This window comes from Fukomys damarensis, unplaced genomic scaffold, assembly GCF_012274545.1.
Source record: "Fukomys damarensis isolate Sample0158 unplaced genomic scaffold, DMR_v1.0_HiC HiC_scaffold_1, whole genome shotgun sequence".
NCBI classification, from domain to species: domain Eukaryota; kingdom Metazoa; phylum Chordata; class Mammalia; order Rodentia; family Bathyergidae; genus Fukomys; species Fukomys damarensis.
In genome coordinates, this window is record NW_022900913.1 from 55146527 (window position 1) to 55167750 (window position 21224).

Genomic DNA, 21224 nt, shown 5'->3' on the forward strand with positions numbered 1-21224 from the left:
CCAAGCAGTCAGGAGGGAGAGCAGATGTAGGAATGACTTTCCCAAATCTCACCTCCCTTGTGCTGAAGCAATGGTGGTGCCGGCAGGGGCCCAAAAACTCTTATTAAGCTCAATATTTAATAGTGACCACTACCCCAAATAATGCTTTATGAAACTAATGACAAAACACAGGGTTTGTTGCTTTCAGAATCAGTAAGTTACTGGCTAATGAATTGAGAAGGTCTTGGACTTCACTTTAGGTGTCACATAGCAGATGCACAAATGAACATTTGTAAACATTGCCGGCTGTTAGTAGAAATTTTTCATTAACCTAGCAGCCAGGAGCAGGAGAATCTCTGAGATCTTGAAAATAATGACTAAAGATCACTGATCATTCAGTAATTAAAATGATCTTGGCTTTGCCATTATTTCCTCAGCTATTTCTCTTGAGAGGAAATTGTTTTTGTTTTCATGTTTCTATAAGTCCCAATTTTTTATATCAGTGAGAAAAAAGGGGGTTGACAAAAATTTCCTTCTGAGCTGTTTTTCCATGCACCAAGTAAGAGTGAATTTTAAATGCAGGTATCCATCCTTGTGTACTTCATAATCCAAGACTGAAAATACAAATAGAGAGGAAAACAGGGCAACCATAAAACAGACATATCACTTAAAAGTGCAAATATTTGCCCCATCTATGTAACTCGTTATGCATGTGCCTGCTCCTAAGTGTCTAAAGAGTGCCCTGCAAAAAAATAGAAATTCAGGGAACATTTGTTGAATAAATAAATGATTTTCACAATTGTAGAAGGTAAGAGAGCAAAGGATGAGGAGAGGCAAAGTATGTGCATGGGATAGGCACCCCATAGACGCTTGTGGAAAAAAACTGAGATTCTTCTATTTCTCCCAGGCAGAGCCCAAATTATGAAAGGGCTACTGGGATTGACAGTAGAAGAGAAAATTTTTCTTTAGGGGCAGGAAGGAGGGACAATAATCCAAACTTCTAAGGTTCAAATCCAGAAGACACAGAGAATGGATAAGGACCTGAAATTCTTCCCAGAGAAGAAAGAGAAGCAGGAATGTTTGGAAGAGTCAAAAGAAGCTAAAGCCTCCTGGATTCTCAGCCTCTGTCCCCTCACCCTTAAAATAAGAACAAGAATTCTTGTTCTGCATATGTGAAAGAAGTTCTGAAGACTCAATGGAATGATATGTATGGAAGAAAATGTCTTCAAACCTTCAAAGCATTATGTTCATACAATGGTCCAATTAAAGCTCAACTGAGCTCTGGAATGAGTGAGCAGATGCCTTTGTTCACCCTGATAGTAAACCAGGTAGAGAGATGAGTTATCAAGGCATTACACCCATGGATTTCAACAGCCAGCTGCCAAAAACAGAATCCCAGAGGCCCTATGTGTCCTAGGGCTCCACATTTCCTGAAAGGTTTACACATAGCATGTTTTTTGTTTTGTTTTGTTTTGTTTTGTTTTTGTTTTTCTCATCAGCAAGACTTCAGGAGGATAAGAAGCCCAAAAGCCCAGAAGTCAGAGAGTTTACTCAGGCTCACACAAAGAGCCAAGTGAGCAGCTGAGCCAGGACAAGCATGCCAGTCCTTTGGCTCCTCATCTAAAGCTCCAGCCACTTCAGGAAACCTTCTGACAGTGTGTGACCCATTAGTGCTCTGTTTCATGCCCCTAAGTTAAGGAGCAAGAAGCAGGAGAGATTATCCTAAGGGCAGTTTGCACAGGGAAAGTAAGGACACCATGTCTCCTCTAAATTGGTGTTCTTTTTGGAGCAGCAAATCCACCTATTTTTCTGGAGAGGAAAATGGCTGTCAGTGGAACTCTGGAGTTCTGCAAGGGGTTTGGGGGGACAAGAGGAGGATTCCACAGTCAGAAGCCTGCCTGAGCTCTACAGTGAAAAAGCTGGGCCCAGGTTCAGCTGCAGGGCCCCATCTGTGGAAAGGTTAGCTGCTCTGCTCTGAACTCGAATTTCTCTCTCTCTCTCTCTCTCTCTCTCTCTCTCTCTCCTGGGCAACAATTGATATGCTAAAGAGTGGTTTTTCTTCTGTGCCTTGCTGTTTAAACTGGCACTGACTCGCTGTCTGATTTATATCCCTCTAAGAAGTGTAAGCAATGGCCCATTTTTTGGTTTCAATTACAGAAACCATTTTCCTTCCTGCTAAAAAGAGAGCAGGATGAATATGCAATAAATTAAATAGTTTTGTGAAGCAAACTAATGAAGGCATGTTATCTGATTGAGGTGACCTCCTTTCCTCTTCAAAGTGTAAATAACTAATGTTACCAAGGTGAATCTGTGCTATAAACTTTTTATTAGGGATTTGCACATACATAATTTATATATATACACATATTTGTAGACTTTTATGAGCCTTAGAAAAGCAGCCTGGAAGCATACTTCATAATGCTTCTATAGTCTATACCACACAATTAAGCACTTAATTATGTGATAATTTTTTTTCACATGTTAGTTCTGAAAGCCTTGAAAGAGGAAGATCATGTATAAAACTCCTTTTATGTCCTCCACAAGACCTAATACAACCCTCAGCATATAGAAAGTATTTAAAAAATATTTTTTATTGGTTGACTTCAACAAAATATTAATCCTTAGATATTAGTGAATTGCTGCAGAGGCAAAGGTGGTCAAACTGATGATTGTAAATGCTATACTAAAGAAGACAATAACACCTTTGACTTAGAAAGACAACTCCAAGGCCACACAGGAGATGAGGCAAGCTATTAGTACCCAGGAGGTGGCCATGAGACAAACTCACAATGACTCTTTGCCACAGTCTCAAAGTTTTTAATTTTGACCCCTACGTTCCCCTCTCCCATAAGCTCACTATTCAACCATATCCTAACTCACTCTTGAGTATGACAGATTGGTTCCTCTCAGACTCTGTTGTCCTGTTTGAAATTGGACCACTAGATCTCAACAGAAACATCAGAACCTATCCAGGGTAGTCTGGTTTCCAGTCTTCTGATAAGTATTTAAACTTGATGCTAATTGATGTGACTTGAAAAAGGTTAAAATAACCTATTTTATTGGGCCAAAGCAATTTTATGTGGCATAGTCAAGGCATTTGCACAAGTCAGATCATGGACAGGGATGGAGATGTGATTGTGTGCTGTGGAGATTGTAGTCTGGAGAAGTAGGGGCTACAAATAATTGACAATGCTTTTTCATATTGCTATGGTTTTGAAAGGCAATTATAATTTGCATTTATTGGATCCATGCCAGGCATTGCACTCTACATTAACTTTACATATATTATCTCATTGGATACATACAGTAATACGGAAAGATAAAATAAATTACACTTACATGTCACTTAGTAAGTACATTGCTGCAACCCGACAAATTAGGTCCTAAAATTGTCCCTAGTTTACAAAAAAAAAGCTTGGCGATATTAAGGAACCCATTGTAAATCAAAGCAGTAAACGGTAGATCCTGAATTTGAACCAAGGCAACTAGAAATGAGAGCTCAGCTCTTAGCACACTGCTATAAGGCATTATCATAGGCATTGTGATGTTGTGGAAAGTCAGGCCCACAAAGACTAAGCCACTGCACCTTAGTCAATGGCGAAGCAGGAACTGGAAACCATGTGCGACTACGAGATGAATGATGGCTCAGTGCAAAGAAACTCTGTGACTACCAAAGCTACACAACAAGGAGACAGACTAGCCAGCGGGGTTTGGAGTCCCCTAAGCCCAGAGGCGTGGGGAGGATGGTAATGCCTTTTATCTAAATCACAATTTATAATTTTCATGGTGCTCCCTAGGGAGAACCCCATTTTTGCCTTTGGGTTTGATAGACTTGCGTTCTTCCCAATCCACTCTAGTCCAGGACTTCAATCTGAAAACAATAGATGTCATAAAGATTTGAGTTGGTTTTAAAAGGGCCTAACAAATAAATAAATAAATGGGCCTAAATGGATTTTTACTACTGAGCAGTGTTTGTCATACCATTAAATCGTACTTCTCTCTAGTTTGTTGGGAATGTAAACTGGTACAACTAACTGCTATGGAATCAGAAATTCCTCAGAAAACTAAAGCTAGAAATTTCATTTGGCCCAGGTTTTCCCCTTCTAAGTATCTTCCCAAAAGAGTTAAAGACATTATTTTACAGTGATATATGCATATCTATGCTTATAGCAGCACAATTCATAATATCTAAAGCTTGAAAGTGGCCTAATGTCTATCTACCAACTGGTGAATGGATAAAGAAAATGTGGTAATTATACAAAATGGAGTAATACTCTGCCATAAAGAAGGGTAAACTTGAGTCATTTATAGGAATATGGATGCATGTTGAGACCATAATATTAACTGAAATGAATCAGACACACAAGCTTAAATATCATAGTTTCTTTTACATGCGAAACCCAAAATGTAAATAAAGAGCACAATAAAAGATAGATAGTAGGAAATAGGGCGATAGATCTTTTACAAATAAGGAGGGGGAGCATGAGATGGAGGGATTGGGGAGGAAGAAGAGGGCAAGGGATGAAAAAAAGAATTGATCTGTATCATGCACACATTGAGATACAGTAATTATTAGGAAAGTAATTATTATGTACTACAACCATGTACTATCAAACAATAACAATTGAACAAAACAAACTTTCTGCACATGTGTTCCTCACTCATTCCTGTATTTACTCAGCATTTTCTGAGTGTTCATGAACTTCCAATGTGGTCTCAGTACTGAGGATGCCAAGCAGGAGAAGGCACTGTCCCTGCAGCAGAGCCGTCTATGCCCTACCACATCCCTCCATACTGTGGGTCCCAACTGGCAGCTTGCCCACAGCCAAAAGGCTCTGTCCTTGTCCTGCCTGAGGGTGTTCTCCACACAGGGCAGGCTCATCTCATCACTGTAGTTCAGATCCTGAGTGTTCTCTAAAGGCCTCTGTGTGTTGAAGGCTGGGTCCCCAGCTGGCACACTGGGAGCTGGTGGGAACTCCAGGTGGGGCCAAGTGCCAGGTCCTTATGTGATTAGAGTCCCAGGGAGGACTGTGTAACCCCAGTCCCCTATTTTTTACTTCTGGCCCTAAGGTGAGCAGCTTTCTTCTACCATGCATTCTCAGCATGTTGTTCTTCCTCTTTTCAGGTCCAAATCAATGTTCATGGACCAGAAGCTCCAAAACCATGTGCCGAAATGCACTATTTCTTTTAGAAGGCTCTGTTCCAGTGACAAGAAGCTGAAGTCCATGTTCAGGAGCTCCCTGATCCCACAGGGGACAGAGTTGGTGGATAAGTTCTCCAGCATCCCTGCCCTTCAGTAGGACTTTGTGAGGTGTGCTCTTTCCAGAATACTAGGGCTGAGAAGGCAGTGGCTGGTGGAGATGGCCTTTCTAAGAGTCCTATAGACATCATTCTTCACCTGTAGAGAGAGAACAGGGTATTAAGAAAAAGACAAACCATTGCCAGGAGCCCTGTACATGTTCTATGGATTTTTGGTCTTCAAAAGCCATGGATTTTTTTTGTCTTCGGTGGGGGATGCACTCTGAACTCTGAGGGATCTTTTGTCCCTGGACACAAGATCCCTCCTGCAGCCCCTTGGAGTGAGGGCTGCTGAAAAATCAGGACTTCATGTCCCCAAGAGAGCAGCATCAAGGGGCAAGGATATGAATGTTAGATAGGCAGCCTAATGTCCTTTACCAGTGTCACTGGGACATAGATCTAAACAGATTAGTTTCATAACCATAACCTTCTCCAAGGCCATCTACTGTTGCCTTGTCAGACCTGGTTTGTGCCATATGGACACAGTGGGAGCTTTAGGGTCTGCTCCCCCACAGGATTTCAGCTAAGTTTAAGCATGCTTAGAATTAAGCTTCTAGAACAATCTATATCCAAGGCTGATTTTATCATTATTAAGAGAAAGCTTCTGATATAGGAGAAATAAATATAACTCCCAAGTTATAGAATACAGATGACAACAGGCATTGCATTTATAAAATCAGTCTCAACATAATTTTAATTGGCTGACAACCTGAGTAGAAGCATGTCCTTAACTTTAATAACATTTATTTTATCTATAAGCCAACTTGAGTTGTAGACACAAATATTTTAACCTGTATAAACTGTTTTTCATGGAAATATCAGAAAAGCAAAAAGAGAAAAAAAATTGTCAAACTCAAACTAAACAGCTGTAGGTATCATATCTAGTCAGTTACAGATTGAATGGACAGACAGAAAAGCACACATAAGACAACTGTTTATAAACCAGAGTGCACTCAGATGTATTTGGGCAAGTTGAATCACAATAACCCTTTTACAGTTTTTAGGTTTGTGACTATAAATAGACTGCTAAAAACTTTTTACAGGATAATTAATAGATCTCTTGTAATAAGAATCAGAAGGAATAAAAACATTTTATACCTGTGAAAGCAAGGACAGTTTTTAAGGCTGATGGTTTTATCTGATTGGAATACTCAGCTAGACAGTCTTCTCATTGTTGCTTTGATAACTACAGTTGATAGCCACAGCTGATGGCAAAACTGCTCTTCTCATAGGCACATGTAACAGTTCCCTCCAAAGGAACAGATTGTTAAAGCTAAGTTTTAACTATTTCTGGCTGGGAGGTGGTGTGCACAGGCCAGTTTTGGGTGTGGAATGAGACTAGGTGGCGCTCTGTAGGGCTAAATTTGAATTCCAAACAGTGGGGAAGAAGGCTCCAATCTGTCTTGCTCCAGATGTCTACCTGTGACAATTTTTCCCATTTTGAGAAGAAACACAGGAGAAGAAGGTGTCCCTGTCTGTTCCTCTTGCTCTGTGCCCAATCCAAGGTGACCCTCTAGACTTTACCTCATCCAGCACCAGTGGTGATGAACTGGAGGTGCAAGGAAGTGGCCGGAGCCATGTTAGACACTCTGACTATGTGCCTGGGCCCCCTTTCTTGTGATTCTGTGACCCTTGGACCATACTTAGCTGCAGGCCTTCCCTTTTCAAAGCCTCAGTTAGCATGTCTCCAAGAATAGTGGCCAGCCTACAAGATGTTCTGGAAAGATCTCACGATGAGAGAGGCAGTCCTCTGGGGATTAGGGTTATGCCTATTCTTTAATACCTGTTTCTATTTAAAACTGTTACTAAACTCATAGGTTTCCCTAGAAATGGTTTGTTCTATCAATGAACTTAACCGTGCTATAAAAACTAGTCGGTGTCTTCCGTGCTATAAGAAGCAGTCAGCATCATTCTTGAGGGGAGAGGGAAGTGAGAAGAGCTGATCTCCAGTTCTGTCTGAGGACTGAAAGGTAGATAAATTTGGACTAAACCTTTTACATTTATTCTTTGAGTGTTTCAGGATTAATCTAGACCAGGTTTTTGGAATATGGCCCAGAGACAAGTGAAGGTCAGTTTCACTCTAGAAGGGACCTAGGATGTGGAAAATCACCATTCTGGAAACTTGGTCCTGATATCTTCAAACACAGAGGAGAGAATTTCCTTGGACCAAACACTGTTATAAACTTAGTTATTTCTCAGGGGCAGGGCAGTGCAGAAGGGACATGAGTGACTCTATGTCACAAGAACTAAATCCTAACCTTCTCAGGTATAGAAAGACAATTAAAATCAAGAGCTTTCCCAGAGTAGTCTCTAATCCTTGGCAAAACATGCCTCCAGAGGCAAAATCTATGATTGACTTCAACTGCATTCCCAAGCAGAAAGCTAAACCAGTAATCAAATAACTTGAGTGGCTGCTTTTTAACCTTTTGAAAGAGAGTGAGAGAGAGAAAATGCAAGTGCTCCAATTATACTGTTTAGGACTTGCTTTCTAATAAATGACTCTGAATCCAAAAGTTCTAAAATCCCAGCCTACAACAGAGATTTATCACCTCCAGGGACAGATAGAGACAGGTCATAAGCCCAGAAGAAATCTCCACCCTGGACCCAATGTCTTCAGAACATTTTGGGTTCTCTGTCTAGTCACCTAGGCAACATCCCTCCACAGCAGTACTGGCTAGGCTCTACTTAAATCCATTCTGAAAATATGTTTCTCCTGGAATCTGTGATAGAAACTCACAGATTAAAGTCTGTGCCCATTGCCTAGCAATTACAAATTACATGTCAGTAAAGGCATATTCATCAGTTTTTCCTCTCTCACACATACCTGACAGAAGAGAAAGCTGACTAAAATTTTTTTTTTGCCACCCTTAGCATATGTAAAAGCAAATAGTTTTTGTAAGCAGCCTCAGCCTGACCTCCTGAAAGAAGCTCTACTTCTGTTTAAAGAAGGTGGTCTAGCAAGCCAAGGAGTTCCAAACTAACTCCCAGTGAATTGGAATGGAAAAAAAAAAAAAGAAAAGAAAAGAGAAAACTAAGGTGTTCTCTTAATTTAGACCTTTGTCCTAGCAAACATTCTTAGGGGATCTAGAGGGCTATTGTTTTTATCTGTTTCTGGCCCTATAAAAAGATCAAGACATATCTGAAGAGGAGGTCTATCTTACCTACCAGAGAGAGAAGAAATTCAAACCTGTAGCTCACCTCTTAATGGAGGCTTCAGGTAGGGCTTTAACAGTGTCTATTCAGGTCCCTCTGGGACAAAAGATACCAGGAGATCACTGAGAGAGTTTTACCTTTCACCTCACTGAGGAGCGCAGGTGGGGACGATAGATAAGTGGAGATTTCTGCTGATCACCCACTCAGGCTGTTAGGACCCAGCTTCCACTGAGAAGCCTTTGGGTGCCCACTGGGGCGTCGCTCCAGCTATAGCCCTTCAGTTGCTCTCTCAGCTTCCACTGGTTCTGTGCAACCAGAAATCTGTCTTTGGAGAGGAATCTAGCTGCTTATCTGGTCAACAATCCTCCTGGCTTCAATGGGGGATTAAGCAAGAGGTGCTGGGGAAACCTGTCCTCTGCTTTGAGAGGGGCAGCTGCTCTAAGAGCAGTAGTTCTATAAGGGACAGATAAAGACTGTGTGCATGTATATTTTCTAGATGTAATCCACTTTACATCATTTTACAAATTCACATTTTTGGTTAGTATCAAAGTCTACTGGGGGAGTGTCAGCATTATCTTTCCCCAGAGCCACTATCTAAAGTAAGACAACAAGCCACCTTGTAACCACCAAAAAAAGTCAAGCAAGGAATATAAGTAAAGTTAGTAACTTATAAGTCTAAATGAAGCATAAAAACAAGAATACAAAACCTTCCTGTGAAAATAAACTGTCCCATCAAAGAAACAGAGAACCTTCCCATGCTTTCAACTTAAATCACCATTTTAACAAAAAGACAAGATATAAGTGACTGACAAACAGGAAGATGACAATTTCAATTACCTAAAGGAGTCACAATCCAGAATCCAGCTGAAATACTTAGGAGTGCCATGAAATAAAAGCAAACATGTACCTCCTTCCAAAGATCTCAGTGGAACCTCCAAGATGATATAGGGGAAATAAATATAACTCCCAATCTACTTGATGTTAGATACGCCAAACTCATGTTCCCCAAAGTCAAAAAATGAATTCTAATGAACAACAGAGGTTTAAAGTAAGAAAAATTATTTGGTGAATAGGAATGGGAAGCAGGAATGGGGAACAGGAGCAGGGAATAAGTATGGGGAATAGGAATAGCTCCCGAGAGACAACAGAGGTCCCAAATGGGTTGCCAACAAGCCTTCACTTTTCTGAGAAAGTTTTTAGAGTAAAGTCACAAGGAAGGGGTGGGTCAAACTATAATCAACAATTACAGGTATAGCTACTTAGCTACTATTAATACGACAGTGGTAACAAGGGCATTGTGGATGACATCAGTAACCTTAATTGATAATAATCTTGGTCTTGTCTTTAGTCTCAGGTCTCAGTCTTAGCAGTCTTTGTTTTAGTGGGTAGAAGAAGATGGCCTACCCCTAATGAGATAGTGGTTTATTTATATGAGAAATCTCATAAGGGTGGTACCAATAATCTCAAGCTTCCTTAGGTAAGAATGTAAATTTGGCCATTGTGACCTTAATCTTCTTTAGATGTGCCTCCAGATAGTTTCTGATGTGTCCTCATTTTCTACACCAACTCCCTTGAGGGCCCAGCTCTATCTAACTGGCTATAATATTTCTATCTAATTTAGCCATCTGTAATACTTCAAGTTCTCCCCTCTGCTGGAAGGAAGGTAGATATTCTGAGTGCTCTGATGCCCTGATGGCCCCAAGGGATGGACCATTTAATACTTGTGGGGAGGGCTCCATCCAGGCAAAGAAGTCTTGGAAGCCCTCTGATTTGTGGGGGGGCCCAAGGACAGGCACCGTGGGGTGTACACATTAACAGGGTGGCAGTGCTCAGGAGCGAGGAGGATGAGATGTGGGGTTTGGCAGGTGTGGGATCATAGAGGAGGGAGCCTGTAGCTGTTCCAATCTGCTCTCTGATGACGTCACAGTGGTTGGGCCTCCTCACGGGGCTGAGGGATGCCTACCATGATAAGGAAACTAGAGGGAACCAGGACAGGATTCTGGGATCTCCTGTGTAGAAAATGGGAGACTTTTTTTTTTTTTTAATTGAGATGGAGAAGGAATCTGCCACGTTTACATGGAGCTGGGAGTAAAGAGACAGAATCAAGTAGTCAGTATAATTGAGGTTAACGTGACATCTGGGAAAATGGAAGTTAAATTTGTAATTGAAAAATTTCTAGATCAAATATTTTGGAAAACTGGGAAAAATATGTGCTGATTTATCCTGAAGAAGTAGGTCCAGCCAAGTGTGGCTAATGGCCCCTGGGAAACTGAGGCAAGAAATTAGGGTGTGGCAAATACTAGCTCAGAAAGTAGGCAGTTATGAAAACAACATCATTATGAAATCCCACCTGGGCCTGAGGAGTGGGAGATGCAAAAAGGACGGTGGGACTGGACTTCAGGGTTACTGTGTCCTTCAAGGCGATCCACTCTAGTCCTGTAGTGTGTATTTATTTTTCTACTTTTACTTGGCCCAAACTCACTCTTCAGAGTGTATTTTCCTATCTTTCGTAAATGTAAAACCTCACTGCCATTTGCACTTCTCTTGATCAATTCTTTACTCAGGACAGAAAGTACCTAGAAACCACCTCTAGCAGGAGACTGCAGCACCCCAAACCCACCCAGCCTCAGTAAAGCATGCTGCCTCGGGGTTTGGGCAAATGAACTACCAGGTGAGCCTGTTTCCAAAGGTCAAATGTTCAAAACCCAACTTTCATAGTGTTCGGCTCACCTCTAGGGTTTGGTTTTAGTTTTTAAATTATTATTATAAACTTGTTTGAGTTTTTCACTTTTAACTGCACTCACTAAACTACATGCATAGGTGCAAAAGCAAGTTATGTATTTAGGATCTTTGTGCCTTTGAATTATCACAAAATTGTCAGAATCAGCAGACAAAATGTAGGACATCCATTTAAATTTGAATTTCAACTAAACCATGAATAAGTTTTAGTATAAAAATTAGGATCCAGTATTTTGAACATATACTAAAATTATTCATTATTTACATAAAATTTAAATTTAAATAGGCATCCTATATTTTATCTGGCAATATTATTCTGAATAGATCTTTCCCTAGAAAACAGAGCCACAAAACATCTAGAACAAAAGGAAAATCCTGTGGTCCTTTTCCCCACTAGATAAAACTGAAATGGCTGGTGGATTGATTTGTCTTTCTTGACATGTCTTTTCTTTTACTTTCCAAATGATTAAAGTGTCATAAAATAAAAGGACACACACAATAAGACCATTATAATGGAAATAGAAAAGCAAATGAAATCAGGATAGGGAAGTTCAGATTCTGAAAGTCTAAATGGCTATGGTTGCAGCTGATCTTGACATTTGCTTCTAAACTCCTGGACAGCCTGAAGCCAAAGAAATCATGATATGATAAAAGGAAGCAGGCAATGAAAACTTTGTGCCTCGTTGTTAGAAGACTTTATTGTGTAGTTCATTACACCTGAAATAGCCTGTTAGCTAGTGCAGTAGGAAGGCTTGCAGGAGAGCAGCTCTAGCAGCTGGAACACCGAGCCTCATTTCCTCCATAATGCCACCTCTCACCTTCTTACCTCGCCCATGATGTGACTTGTAATGATCATATTCCAAATGGAAGATGTTTTTTATTGGTATCGACACCAGCAAGTAATAATGTGTCCTACAGTGGACACATAAACATTCTGTAAATGACTGTTTGTTAGAACATTAACCCTTGATCTTACAAGACTAGGACTCATCGAAATGTATGTAATTCAGTAAGGGCCTTTCTTACTAGGCAAGTGATAGAAACCCACACCAAAGTCATCCTGCCAGACTCTTTCTTGTCTTTTGCACTTTACAGGCAAGATGATGTTCGGATCCTGCTGTGGGTGCTATGGCTTCACAGAGCACAAGCGTAAGCCAAGGAACCTTGCTTTGCCACTGCAAATAAACTCCAGCCTGGAGTCTGAAAGAATACATTGTCTTGACATCAAAGTAAGCTGAAAGCAAATGGAAATGTCCATCGAAAGCCATGGCAGAGCTGCAGGCATGACTACCCTCAAGGAATTGGCAACTTCAGCCAGTGTAGCAGGAGGAGGAGAGATAGGTGTCCGTGGACAGCACTGGGTTTATAGACAGGGTGTGCAAAGCAACCGCTGAGCCAGTGGAAATGGCCGCCAGGGAGCCCGCCAAGCCTTGAGATGGCAAAGACTAGGTTTCCTATGCCTCAACCACATGTGTACAGTGCCTGCTTCTCTTTCACAGGGGAGGGACCAGAGTGCTCCCGTGCTATCAGAATTCCAGGGGAAAATAGGCTTTATCTTAGAAATAACAGTAACACTAATGATAAGAATAAAAATGGCAACCAGCACTAGGCATGATGTTGTTTTATATGCTTGGCCTCATTAAATTCTTATGAGAAGCTTCTATTATTATTCTCATTTTACTACAAGGAAAGAGATTTGAAAAGTATCCTTTCTGCCAGTGACTAAGAGGAATAAAGTGCCCCTGGGGAAAGAAGACTGTTCAATGTTCTGTTCTTATTTGCAAGACTGGTTTGCTTACCTGGGAGAGGTACAAGCTCCAAGGGTTGGTTATACACAACTAGGGGTAACAGTGAAGCCCTGACCTAGTGGACAGGAAAATGAAAAGACAGCTGTTGCCCCCCCCACACTTACAATCTAGTCTGCTCCATGAATAAGCTAAGTCGGGATACAAACACCATCAGTAGATATCTACCAGATGTGGAGCCAACTCATAACTCTTTGACAACTGGGCTTTCAGATGATGAACCTGAACATCAAAGGCTGCCATAGTTGTGCGATGAGAGGACCTTGCTCCTGCCTGCTACCCAGTGAGGGCAAGGGTTCAGAAGCCAGGAGTGACTGCCAGGCCAACTGGCAGGCATTTTGCATACTCCTTTGGATGAGTTCTTGATTCTCCTAGATGCACAAAGCCCTTGAAGACTTTGGGGCCCACAGTGATCTCATCCATTCAAAACATGCCTCCCCTTATTTTCTACCAAAGGTACAGAGTCCTCCCTTAGCTACTGTTTTAGTTAAGGTCAAGACAGACTGAAAATATTAAATGGAAAATCCCAGAAATAATCCATAAATTTTCAGTGGCTCATGGATGAAATCTCATGTTGTTAGATTCTATCTCACCTGGAGTGTAAATCACCCCTTTGACAAGCATTTCCAGGCTGTGTATACTGCCCACCTTAGTCACTCAGTGATCTTCTTTATTAACAGTTGGTCAACTGTCATAGGTACACAGTGATCATATTTAAGTAGCCCTTATCTTTATTTAATACTGGTCCCAAAGCACAAGAGTAGTAATATTGGCAATTTTATTACAGCATATTGTTATAATTGTTCTATTTCATTATTAGTTATTGTTGTTAATCTCTATGCCCAATTTATACATTAAACTTAATTGAGATATATATTTATAGGGAAAACATAGTATATACAGGATTCAGTTTCTCCACAGTTTCAAGCATCCACTGGGAGGTCTTGGACATATTCTCAGAGGGTAAGGGGGACAGCAGTAGTTACTACTCCCATTGAGCAAAGAATGGTGGTGAACACTGGAACTCAGCCTCTGGCCAGAAGATTTGCTACCAACAGATAGCTCTGGTTGGTAAAGGTGAAAATGGTCAGCTGAAGAAGTAGGTGGCATGTCTCATCTCCTTACAGATAGTATCATAGCAGGGACCACTACCTACAGCCTGGACTCTGAAGGGAAGAGGAGCCATCTCACCACAGGTCCCCCAGGGCCAGTCCCCAAGTTCAAATTCCACAAAACCTGCGTACATCTCTATTCCGGTGCAGACCCTTCCTCTTCCCACCTCTTGACCTTGAAGGAAGGAGGAGGAGGCCTGCAGGGCCACTGTTCCTTAGAGTGGCCCCAAAAGGTAGGTCTGGGGAAAACAATGTAAATTAAGAGCCTCTTTAGGGAATCTCCGTTACTACCACACTTGGCGTCATTGGACAACTCCACAAGATTGTTCTCAAGACTCACCTCTCAGCTCTCCTCACGATGGAGGGTCCTCTTGGCTTTATGTATTTCCTGCCATTTTGAACAGCAGTTTCTCAGAACAGATGCTCTCAGCACTCTCTCTCTGAACCCCTCTGCACAAACAGCAGATTGCCTGCTCTCTCATCATCAAGGGAAGAAGAGAAACATGCTAATCATGTTATTTTTCTCTTCTTTCTGCTTGCAATTAGCTATGTGAGCCAAGGGCTCTTTCTTCCCTCAGCCTCCCCCTGTGCTGAACAAACGCTCCAGGGGACATTGCTGGGCACCTGGCACCAAGCTTGCTTCCTGTTTCCCGGAGGGCTCCTTTGGACACCTTGGGGTTTTTTGTCTGTTTACACCTTTTCTTCCTTGACCTCCTACAAGTCAGGTGACCATGCAGTTACTGGTAACTTCTTGATTTCTAGTGCCACTGTATGTTGAAGATCCAAGAGCAGATTGAATCTACAGAGACCATTAACATCAAAATATCCTTGTCCTCCTCCTGAGGCTGCAACTTCACACAGTTCTAGCATTGGTCAGCATTGCTCTTTCACGAAAGATTAGAATCTGTCTGATAGATGTGCAATTCAATGCACAGCTAACACAGAACAGCCACAAGACATAAAACAAATTCAATGAAAGGCAACAAAATACTGGGCCTTTTTCTTCTCGGGAAGGTGACTTTAATGCTTATTTTGAACTATCCAATATAAATTCCCCTCCAACACTTTTGTGTGGTGCTGTAAACTCATCAGTAGTCTACCCATAGTACTGAGAAAACCCACTGAAGGTTCATTGGACCTCCTTCCTTGGCAGATGCCACATGGGCCAGGGACTAAAATGGGCATGTTTAATCCTGAGAGAAAAGTTGAAATGAGATTTATTTTTTAATCTTATTGAGTTTATTGGTCCTTTTAAAGTATACAGTACAGTAACATTCATCACTGAAGATGAAATGAGATTTAAAAGTTACCTTTACGAGAATGAATTGCTATAGAAAAACATTTGAATGAAAAACAGGATGAATTCAATCTTGTGGAGTTGTCCAACGACGCCAAGTGTGGTAGTAAAGGAGATTCCCTGCAGAGGCTCTTAATTTACATTGTTTTCCCCAGACCTACCTTTTGAGGCCACTCTAAGGAACAGTGGCCCTGCAGGCCTCCTCCTCCTTCCTTCAAGGTCAAGAGGAGGGAAGAGGGAGGGTCTGCACCAGCGTGGAGATGTACTAGCTGACATCTAAGAAGGGAAACAGAAACCATGACAGTACTTAAGTCAGGGAGCATTTGATGCAGGAAATCCATTACACAGATGTCTCTTTCAAGGTTTACCAGAAGACCCACAGAAAAATATTCAAGTACAAAGAGTTTCAATGGGAGATGAAGCCAGGCAATGCAAGTGGAGAGGTGGTGATGAGACTGAGGCAGTGGAAGGTCAAAACAGGTTCCCCCATCACCTCTTCTGCACATGCGATGCCCACAGTAGTGAACAAAGAGGCCTTCTAGATAAGGATGTGACTGTCCTGAGGAGACCTGCATGGTCTGGTCTGAAGTCCTGCTGGCAGGACTTTGAGCCCACAATAACATTAGAGGTGAGTGAGCAAAGAACCATGGTAAGTGACAGACCTGCTAGAGTGGGATCCTCCTCTCTATGTGGGAACTTGGGAAGCTGGAAAGTGCACCGGAGGGGATCAAGACTGTTGTGAATGTCACCTACTTGCAATGTTACCCAACATCCACAAATGGATCAGCAGCATCTTCAAAATGATGTCCTGCTAAACTACAATAAATTGTCCAATAAAGCATAATAGCTGAATACTATAGCTTTTCTGAAAGATTCCAAATGTGCTAGCATATTAAGGGCTCTGAGAAGTGCTACAAAATTTCAGAAAGCTGCTTTTAGTCTAGAACTCCATTCTGCCACTTTTTAAAAAAAAATGTGGAGTGTTATGCGTTGTGTTGAGATGTCCCCCCAAAGCCTCAAGTGGTCTTAGATGGGGCTTTTTCAAAGATGGCTGAATCTGGAGTGTGTGATTAATTCATAGTGCAGTGCTAGGCTGGAGGGCACTAAAATTAAAGGTGTGAGTGCTACTTGTCCTAAATAGTCTGAATAAGATAAAAGGGCAAACACTGTTAAGGTCTATTGTTGCTTTTACTGTCTTCTGCAGCCATGAACTACCCTGCCTTGGAGACAGCTGATTATGGACTGAAACCTCTATGAACTGTAAACCAAATAAACCTTTCCCCTTTTAACTTTGGGTATCGGATATTTTGTCTCAGCAATGAGAGGAAAGGGCCAGAGATGTAGCTCAGCAGTGCTGTGGGGCCAGTCTGCCAAGCACAAGGACCTGAGTTTGATCCCTAGTACAAGAAAAAAAAAAGGCAACAAGAGAAGAGTAACTGAGACATAGAGTAACTCAAGGTAAAAAATACTTCACAGCATAATGGTTAAGAAACACTCCCAATTTGCAATTAAGAGAGTGTTGAAATCTGTAGGAGAGTATATTTATGAAGTTTCTGGCGGGGTGCTGAACTAATAAAAGTATGATGAGCTGCTAATTACAGTCATATCCACTGGTGTACCCAAGGCAGTGTGGCACATGGAAGCCCATGCTAAATTTATAGAAATGTTGCCAGCTGGTTGTTAAAAATATGGCCATTATTAAAAATTAAACCATGTGAAGTTACAATTAAATCTATTTTATTAAAGAGAGGTAATAAATAATTTGAACTCATTTCTGCACAATTATTTTACCATGATCTGTTCTTTGGGTGATTTGTGTCTTTTGTCTTTGTCTGGAAATGCCTTATGATGCTGCTTCTCTTCCCACTCCATATTCAGTGATATTAGGTGGCAGTTGAAAACCAGCCATTAAATCAGGAAATGCAATAACTTGGGACTTGATCTATTGTTTTGTTTGGCTGCGAGACTGAAGAAAAGTGGCAGAAAGACTGAAAATGTTCATAATGAAAATTAAACTTAAAAGTTGTAACCACTACAATATGACTAGTACACACACATGCACACACAGAGACAGAGCGAAGAAATATTTATGCAATATTCAAAAAATTATCTAATTCATTAGGGAAATTATTCACAGCATTGGAAAATAAGCGAAGTTTGAGCATGCATAGTACCAAAGCAGGAAGAGGTTTCAATTTAATGGTTATAATTTTACTTGAGTAAGAAATAATAGAATGATTACATATCAGAGTAGTGACAATAAATTTATTGGAAACACAGGATGATACACAACTTCATTTGCTAAATCATAGTTCATTTGCAACTATGGGTTGGCAGCAAATATAAGAGTTCAGCAAAGATCATCAAAAACATTCTGTGAACATCAATTGGCTAAATAGGATTTATAGTAGAAAGCATTATGTATTTTATTTTTATTTGTAGATCATGCCACATGTTGTTTATATCAGTGACATTTACAAGTACCTACATGTCACGTTTTTTCTGGAGGATGGGTTGTTATGCCTGTACAATCACAGCACCTGTGAAATGCACTCCTTTAAAGGAGGCACTGTCCCAAGCTGCACTTCACAAGGGTCCGGCAGATGCCCCCTGGCCACACAGCCCCACATGGAGGAAATCAGCTGCACTCTACAGAGTCACACATTGTTTCTTTCACTTCAATTCACCACATATTTATTGAACACTCACTGTGCATTAGAAAGATTTCCTTAAATCATAGTCAGGTCTCCGAGAAATCTTTGAGACATTTAAATTTAACCTAATTTTTTAAAAAATTGAGCAAAAACACTCATCACACAAAATTCTTCATGATAGCCATTTCAAGGCACATATTTCAATGGTTTTTAGTAAACCCACAAGTGTGCAATCATCGTGACTGTTTTAGTCCAGAATATTTTTATCACTCCAAAAAAGAAACGTGGACCCACTATACAGACATTCACTAATTCTCCCCCTCATAGCCCCTGTGAAACAACTCTCTGCCTTCTGTATGGATTTGCCTGTTCTAGGCACTTCATACAAGAGAATCTTACAGTGTGGGACCATTAGTGTCTGTCTTTTTCCCTTGTTATCTTTCAGGGCTTTGAGGTTCACCATGTTGTAGCATGTATCAATACATCATTTCCTTTAATGAACAAACTATTCCATGGGATGAATATACCACATTTTTATTCACCCAACAGTCGATGGGCATTGGGTTATTCTCATTGTTTTGCTAAGATGAATCACGTTGCTATGCACATTAATGTATAGGTTTTGTTTGAACCTCTTTTTCATTCTCTTGTCTGTAGAACTGCTAGGTGATGGAGTAACTGTTTTACATCTTGCAGGATTATTAGCCAGGCTCCACAGTGGCTGCACCATTTTGCACGGTGAAGACTAAATGACTCACCCAAAGCCACTACCTAAGTATTTCAATTACTGTTCTTTAGTGATTTGTCTATTGTCTCTGGAATGTGGAAATGCACCCAAAGGCCAGGTGCTATGCCCTGTCTAGCATATGACTTGGGCAAAAAACTGGGCATTGTAGGAAGACATGGAATACTGGTGAAAACAAAAGGGATGACTTTTCATTTGCCCCGAGTTAACTAGAAAGCTCAATTAATCGGCCTCCACCTGTGTCTGCTCTGCTGAAGCTCACCCTTCCAGCAGTGCTCTGGCCCGAACTGTGAACTTGGAACAGTAAGATCACTGTTTAAACCCATTGCTAATGATACTTATCTTCTACCTGATTCCAGCTTCTCTGCTGCTGGCAGTGCTGGGAAACTGAATCCAGAACCTGGCACACGCTAGACAAGCACCCTACTACTATGCCACCCTCCCATCCTCCCAGTCGGAATACTGATCCTTCTCCCTCCCAATTATCCAAACAAAGATCTAGTTACCTGGTCCCCTGCTGTAAGAACGGGCTCAAAATTTCTCAGAGCTCTGATTCTAATTCCTTAGTGGAGCACTGAAGGATTTTCCTGATCCAGGCTCCACAGCCCTGCCAGAGAAGATGGTTATTTCTCCTCACTCTGTGCTGAAGCCAGACCAAAAGAACTATGGATTACTCCACACCCCAGGGTCTTCATGCCTTCAAGATTTTTCCAAATTAATTTTGAAAACAGTAATGATAGCCTTCTATCTGCCAATGTGGAAATTCAAATTAATAGATTTCCTACCAGAAAAAAATATACTTACAACCACCATTTTAAAGTAAAGCCCTCATTAAACAAATGATAACAATAGAAACTGACATATAAATAGAATCTGGTAGAAACAAATAGCAGTAGAATCCAATATATTTAAAAATGTATGAGTAGACCAAAGTAGGAAATTATTAATTCTCTCCAGGAGTAGTCATTTGAAGTTTTCACAGAGGATGGAATCCCAGAGCAGGGCTTTGCAGACTAAAGAGGAGTTCACCATGAATATGGAAGAAAAACAGCACAAGCAGAAGCAACAGACACTGGAAAGGTGGGTGGCAAAACCAAAAGCTGAAGGAACTCACATCAGTGCTGGAGAGCTGGAGTGGAGAGAGACAGGCTGGAGAATGTCAAGAGATAACCCTGGTGGGGTGGCGTGATATAATGGAGCAGGGAGATCTACCGCCTTGCCTTTGATTAGCAAACCATCCCCTGTCAGAGTACCCCTCTCCCCAGGGTGGAGCTCACCCCAGTCTCTTTTTTATCTATGCGCACTGCAGACCTCTACACTGCTGTCCCCACTGCTCATTGAAGTCATCAGTCTTTCCCCATTTCAGATTGCAGCTCCAGGAAGACAGAGCCAAACACTTTATATTCCCAGCATCCAGTACTGTGTCACTACCTACGAAGCACTGAAACTTAGATTAAAATGCAGACTTTGACCCAGCAGGTCTCAGTGGAGCTGAAATTCCACATTCCTAGCAAGCTCCAGGTGCGTGCCACAGCCTATACTTTGAGTAGCAAGGATGTGGCCAAAGTCCAGGTCACACGTGGACCGGAGCTGTTCCTGGAGTGAGTTACCTCACTTCCGCTTCCTGGTCCTTACAAAAGGACTTCACATCATGCCACAGAGGGTTCTGTGGCAACGGAAGAGAAACTATGGTGGAAATTCTCATTCACTAAGCTCCTTCTTTCCCCTGGAAAGGCACACTACTGTTGAGTCAGAAGGGCAAGCAAGTCCACATCTTCAGGTGGGCCCTAATGGAGCAAAGAGCCAATCAGCCCTTACTATGTTAATGAGTGACCTTGGTAGGCAGCAGCCTTGAATAATTGATAAACAGAACCATTCAGTGTTCAGCGACTCTGGCCAACACGGCTCATTATGGAAGATGATTCACTCAGTTCTGTGGAACAAACTGTTCCAAGGTCTAACTCCACTTCCCTTGTGATTTTTTTTTTTAAAGTAAAAAGCATGCGTGTATGGAGTTCATATGCATGCAACTGCATCCAGAATAGAAATGAGAGAATTCATCTGAACCTCACAGTCCTTAATAGATCAACCTTAGAGATCTCTGCCAAGGTTCTTAGCTTTGGGAACAACTTTTTTCCTGAAAGAGAAAGAAGATGTAGATATCTCAAGTCACTGTTGGCTACAAAGATGGCAAGAGCAGAGTGAATCAAAATGAGACCATCTTTCCTGACAAAACTTTTTATTTGCTAGGTTTGGCGAAGGGACAATTGGTATTCAAATTATATGTCTACATTTTAGACTGTGCATCTGGGAGCTAACTTGGTGTGTCCAGTGTCTGTTAGCCATACATGTCTAAGTTCTTAGGGAGACCTTGTAATTGGACCCAAAAAGAGTCTAAGTTTGCACCTACAACCTCTGCATGTCAAGATTCTGTGATTTGCT